This window comes from Trichosurus vulpecula, chromosome X, assembly GCF_011100635.1.
Source record: "Trichosurus vulpecula isolate mTriVul1 chromosome X, mTriVul1.pri, whole genome shotgun sequence".
Classification (NCBI taxonomy): domain Eukaryota; kingdom Metazoa; phylum Chordata; class Mammalia; order Diprotodontia; family Phalangeridae; genus Trichosurus; species Trichosurus vulpecula.
The window spans coordinates 10,542,409-10,548,429 of record NC_050582.1 but is presented as its reverse complement, the minus strand read 5'-3'; the positions used below and the strand labels follow the sequence as shown (position 1 = coordinate 10,548,429).

The 6,021-nt window shown below is 34.4% G+C and overlaps 1 pseudogene; it reads left to right on the top strand.

The window, feature by feature from the left end:
* The first annotated feature begins 4,103 nt into the window (after window positions 1-4,103).
* Window positions 4,104-4,201, top strand: LOC118832973 (annotated as a pseudogene).
* Window positions 4,202-6,021: the final 1,820 nt, after the last annotated feature.

Genomic DNA, 6,021 nt, shown 5'->3' with positions numbered 1-6,021 from the left:
GCTTGTGTTCTTAAGAGAGCCCAGGTTTTGTTTGGTTTTGTTTTGTTTCCCTCTGAAAGGAAATAAAATGGACACTCTAGCTCCACGCCTTTTCTTTATCTCTTTAATGCGTTTCGTTGGCACCTCCCTCAACTTTGTCCTCATTTACTATGGAATGAAAAGCAAGAAATGTTGAAACATACTTAGAAAAAGTATCTACCCTTCCCAGGACTCTAGGAGCCAACAGCTCTTCCAAGGGTTCTCAGCAGTGCTTTCTCCCCAGCAGCTTGTGAATTGTGCTTTCCTATTTCATTATGTGGCTGGTGAGCCAGCTCGATAGGGCCACAGCTTTTCCAAATTGTTTGTGTGGTTAACATTTGAACCCTTCTCTCTTCTTTTCCCTATAGACTTTTAAGTTCCTGTTTTTTCAGCTCTAACACTTTCTCTATTTTGTTCTTTGCTAGTTTCAGTATAAATTGAAGCTACATTTCCTTTCCAAATCAAGAAGCATCGTCATGATGAAATATTTATTACGTTGTTAGGCATAGGGTACTGAGCTAGATACTCTGCAGAATTAATACAAAGAGAACACATAGCCCCCTCCATCTAGGAGACTGCTTGAAATCAAAGAAATGGCAATATGGACAAATGAGCATAAGTATTTATTTACAAATGAGAGAAAAATGAGAAACAGAAATACAATAGATTTATTTTCTTTTGTTTTATCGATTTTACTTTGCTTTTGTACTCCAAAATCACATCACCATCCTGGTCCCCTACACCTTCTATTATGAAAACAGCAATAATTAAGCAAGGTCCCACATTGTGCCTGTAACTGACTGTACAGCCTACCCTCTACCAACAAGGAAATACGGCCCAGCATCAGTCACCACACAGGTGTCACATGGGACTAATCTTGATCACTACAGTTGACTTCTGTTGTCTTTACTGTGATTGTAATTCACATTCTTGTAGGTGCTGTGTTATTGTTTGCCTGGTTCCTTCAGCTTTTTTGACTCTGTCCTCACATGTTTGTCTTAATTCCTAAGAGTTGTCATTTCACATAGCACAGTAGTATACCATTTTATTTCTCTAACCACAGTTTATCGAACCATTACCCAATGGACAAAAAACTCTGTTTCTATTAATTTGCTAATTACAAAATGTGCTGCGATGGATAGTGAGATAGACAAAGTGTTCCTAAAGTCTGGACACGTAGACAAAAATGCATATTTTCAAGAAATGAAATGATTGAAATTTTCAACAACACTTTATTTAATTGCAACATTAACAAATAACATCTTCAATATGATTTCCATCATTTGTGATGTGCTTTGCAAGATTCACATGAATTCGATGCAATAACTCAGTAACTACACATTGCCATCAATTTTAGTACATTCACTCTTGGAATATGAATATGAAATCATATGATGTTATTTGAAGTTGAAGATGTTATTTGTTAAAATTCCAATTAAATAAAATGTTGTTGAAAATTTCAGTCATTTCATTTCTTGAAAATATGCATTTTTGCCTATGTATCCAGACTTTAGGAATACCCTGTATATGAGACCTATTTTTTTTTTGTCACTGACAACATGGATTTGCAGTAATCAGTACTACAGGCCTGATATCCAATGTTATGAACAGGTTAATAACTTTATTTACATAACTCCAAATCATTTTCCGGAATGGTTAGACCAATTCACAACTCTGCTTTGTGTGTATTAGTCTGTCTTTCTATAGCCTCTCCAGCATTGACTATTTCTATCTATTATTATTTTTACCAACTTGACAGATAGGACATGATACCTTAGAGTTGTTTTGTTTGTATCTCTCTAATGGTTAGTGATTTGAAGCATTTTTATGTGGTTATTTGTCGATTGCCCATCCTTTGAAAATTATGGCTATCTTCTGGATACTATTTGCTGTGTTTACAGACTTTTTTCCACAGAAATTTGAAACTCAGTCACTAGCTTCTATTCTGATGGTAGCTGCATTGATTTTGTTTCTGCAAAGGTCTTCTAATTTTATATAACTGAAATTGAATATTTTTTGTTTTATAATCACCTCCATCCTTTGTTGGATTATGAATTCTACCTGTAAACCATGATTGAAAAAGACACTTCCTTTAATTAATTCACCTCTTATTTATTTGTAATGTGACCTTTTTTTTTCCCAAAAATGAGTTCTGAATTTAATTCTTGCCCAACTCTTTTCAAGTTGTGCCAGGAGTTTTGTTTTTGTTTTGTTTCTGTTTTTCGGTGGGGAATTGGGTGCTGTTCTCCCAGTGATTTGTGTTCTGGTGTTTATTAAATAGTGGGCAGCTACTTTGGACTATTTTCGAATATTCTCTCTTCCACTGATATACTTTTCTGTTGGTTGTTGGTGGTCAGTTTTTAGTCCTGAGTCTTTATGACCCCATTTGGGATTTTCTTGGCAAAGATACTGGAGTGATTTGCCATTTCCTTCTCCAGCTCAATTTACAGATGAGGAAACTGAGTCAAACAGGGTTAAGTGACTTGCTCAGGGTTGGTCACACAGCTAATAAGTGTCTGAGGCCAGATTTGAATTCAGGATGATGAGTCTTCCTAACTCCAGCCCTGGCACTCTATCCAATATGCCTCCTACTTACCCAGCAAGGGAGACAACATGTAAATAAGTAGGTGCTTAAAAGATATATTAAGAGCAGGTGAAGGTAATCAGAAAGGGAGAAGCCCAACTGTGAGTAGGGGAACAATTAATGGTCCTAGAAAACAGAACATGCGATATAGCTCCCTCCTTCCTCTTGTTACAGAGACAGTATACAACAGAGGTAGGATGTGGCATATGGTATCACTTGTAGTCATTGTATTTTTATTTTTTAATTTTCTTCCTTTGGTACAAAGAGAATTTAATCTCTTTCTTGGGAGCAAGGAGGTAAAATATATCCAAAAAACATCATAATGCGTAAACGAAAGACATCATTGCAACTTCTTTTAAATAAATACATGAAATCTCAATTTTGCTGGTGTATAATTGTGTATAATGTTTGATAATTTATTCCTTCTCTATTTGTTGTGAATTTACTTTATTCTTTTCTATATTTTAGAAAACTGATTTTCCTCATTCTTTGGGAATGAAGTTGGATAATAGTTTTATCAATATAAAAAAACCCCTTGTTTTCTTCATTACTTTAAGGATCTTTTTTCCAGATTTATCTCTTTCTCCTCTGATTTTCCACATTTCCTCAGTTGTACTTGTTTTTGGGGTTCTTAATTTGTTGGTTTTACTTAGAAAATTTTAATTGTATGATAGCTTGTTTTCCAGTGAAGCTTTCAGGGATAACGTTTTCCCTCTGAGGAGTTCTTTAGCTGCATACCATAAATTTTGCTAAGTTGTCATTTATACTCTTCCCTTTAACTTAATTATTTATTGTTCTTATGTTTTTTTCCCTTTGACTCGCTCATTTTATGTTTTCCTTAGTCTCCATTTGGGTCTGTATCTTTTGCTCATGTTTCTTTTACGGATTTTTAAATTATTGTGTTATGGTCTGTAAAGTATGTGTTTAATATTACTGCCTTTTTACATTTATTTGTGAATTCTTTATTTGCTAGCATATGATTAGTTTTTATAACAGTGCTGTGTAATGGCAAGATACATGTATATTCTTTAATATTCCAACTCATTAAACACGATAACTTTCTAATATAATTTTTCCAACAATCCGTCCTGCTATTTTGTCCTTGTTCATCTGTTAGATTTATCTGGCTCTGAAAAAGGAAGATTCAAGTCTCTTTAATTATTGTGTCTTTTTGCAATTCACTTTACTTTTCTTTTAAGAATGAAGATGCTATTTCATTTGGTTCATGGATGCTCAATGGTGACAGTGTCATTGTCTGTGGTACCTTTCAGTGTAATGTAACTTTCTTTTTTCTCTTGACACAATCAATTTTTTGTTGTTGTCTTGAGGGAAAGCATGTTTGCACCTCCTTGATTTTTTGGAATTACCTGAAGTGTCATACATTTGCCCCATGTTCAGCTTTGTGTTCATTTTTTTTTCTTGTGTGCATCAAATTGTTGAGTTTTCACTTGCTATAATGAGTCTAATTGTGCTCGCTTTGGCAGCACATATACAGAGAACAATATATATATATATACAATACTTGGAACAATACAGAGAAGATTAGTATGGCCCCTGCACAAGGATCACATGCAAATTTGTGAAGCATTCCATATTTTTTAAAAGCAACTGTTGAAAACTAAAAATAAATAAATTAAGAAAAAAATGAAAAGAAAAAGAAATGTAGGTGACTGTCTCTTCTTTCTATCCCATGCAGGACCAGCCTTGCGTGGGGTAGAAAATGGTCAAGGCTTGAGAAAATATAAAGAAGAAAAAAAAGTGAGTCTAATTCTTTCACATACTTGGTAATAATTGTTAAGTTTGTGCATTCTTCATCAAATTCTGTTATGAATTTGAACTTTTTCTTTCTCGTTAAAATTACCACTTAGTCCTTATGGTTTGTTTTGTTTATACAGATCTTATCCTTGTCTTCTACCATGGACTCTGATTATCTTGCTTATTCCCAAATTCCTTGAGTTTACTTCTGTTGTTTCTCTCTAGAATTTTTTTCTCTCTTATTTTTGCAAAGATTAGTCTTTTCTCTCTCTCTTTTTTATTCTACCATTTTCCTCCAGGGTACAATTTGTATAAATATTGTTTTCTCTTTTTACATTTAATTTTAAGATAGTATATTATTTTTTTCAAATAAAAAATATTTTTTAAAAAGTTTATCTGTCCCTCTACTACCTCCCTTCCCCCCAATTAACGGAAAAAAAAACCCAAAGCCTTCAATATGGTAATACAGCAAAACAAATTCCTAAATTAGTCATTTGGGAAAATGCATGTCTCTTTCTGAATTTTAAGTTCATCACCTCTCTGCCAGAAGGTTAATGGTGTTTCATTTTCATTCTTTTGGATTCATGGTTTCTCAGTGCAAAAATAAATTATGAGTCCAAAAGAACAAAGATAAACATTTTAAAATCTTTCAAAGTTCTTTTTCTCTATAATGTTATCATTGTATAAATTGTTTTCTTATTTCTTCTCACTTCACTCTGTATCAGTTTATAAAGATCTTTGCAGTTTCCTCTGAAATGTCCATTTCATCATTTCCTGTGGCTCAACACCTAGTTTTGGCTTGGTGATGTATTTTTTCTTTCTTTGATCTCCCAGTAATATAGACCTAGTAATGATATAGTTATAAATTGTATGCACAGCTTAGTAACTCTTTGAAGTATAATTCCAAATTGCTTTACAGAATGACTGGACGAATTCACAGCTCCACCAACAATGTGTTAGTGTGCTTATTTTCCTCTCAGCCCCTCCAATGTTCATCATTCTCTACTTTTGTCATGTTTGCTGATCTGAGGGGTATGAGGCAAAAGCTCAGAGTTGTTTTCATTATAATTTCTCTAATTATTAGTGATTTGGAACATTTTTCATATGGCTATTGATAGCCTAGCTTTCTTTCTTTGATAACTTCCTGTTTACCGGTGTGGTGCTACATGCCTGGAATCCCCCTGTCATTCATTGAGGAACAGGGACACTCGCAGAGCTTTTGTTTCCCCAGTGCCAAGCATGATGTCTGGCACACAAAGGCTTGTTAGAAGACTGGTTGAACAGAAAAGGTAGAGGGTGGTCGTGGATGGGGGAGACCAATTACACCATTCACCTTAGGTCTAGAACAGAAAGGGGGAAAGGGGCAGTAGGCAGTTTCAGAGGAAACTGAGGAGATCTCTAAGATCTGATCTATAGTGCAGTGGACAGAAATAGAACAATTTATACAATGACAACATTTTAAAGAAAAACAACTTTGAAAAACTTCCAAACACTGACTAATGCAATCATTCCATGAGTCTAGAGGACTGAGATGAATCACAACACCTACCTCCTGCCAAAAAGGTGACAGAATTAAAATGCAGAATGAGATACATTTTTGGAAATGGCCAAGGAGGGAATTTGTTTTGCTGGACAGTGTGTTTCTCATGAGGTTTCCTTAATAG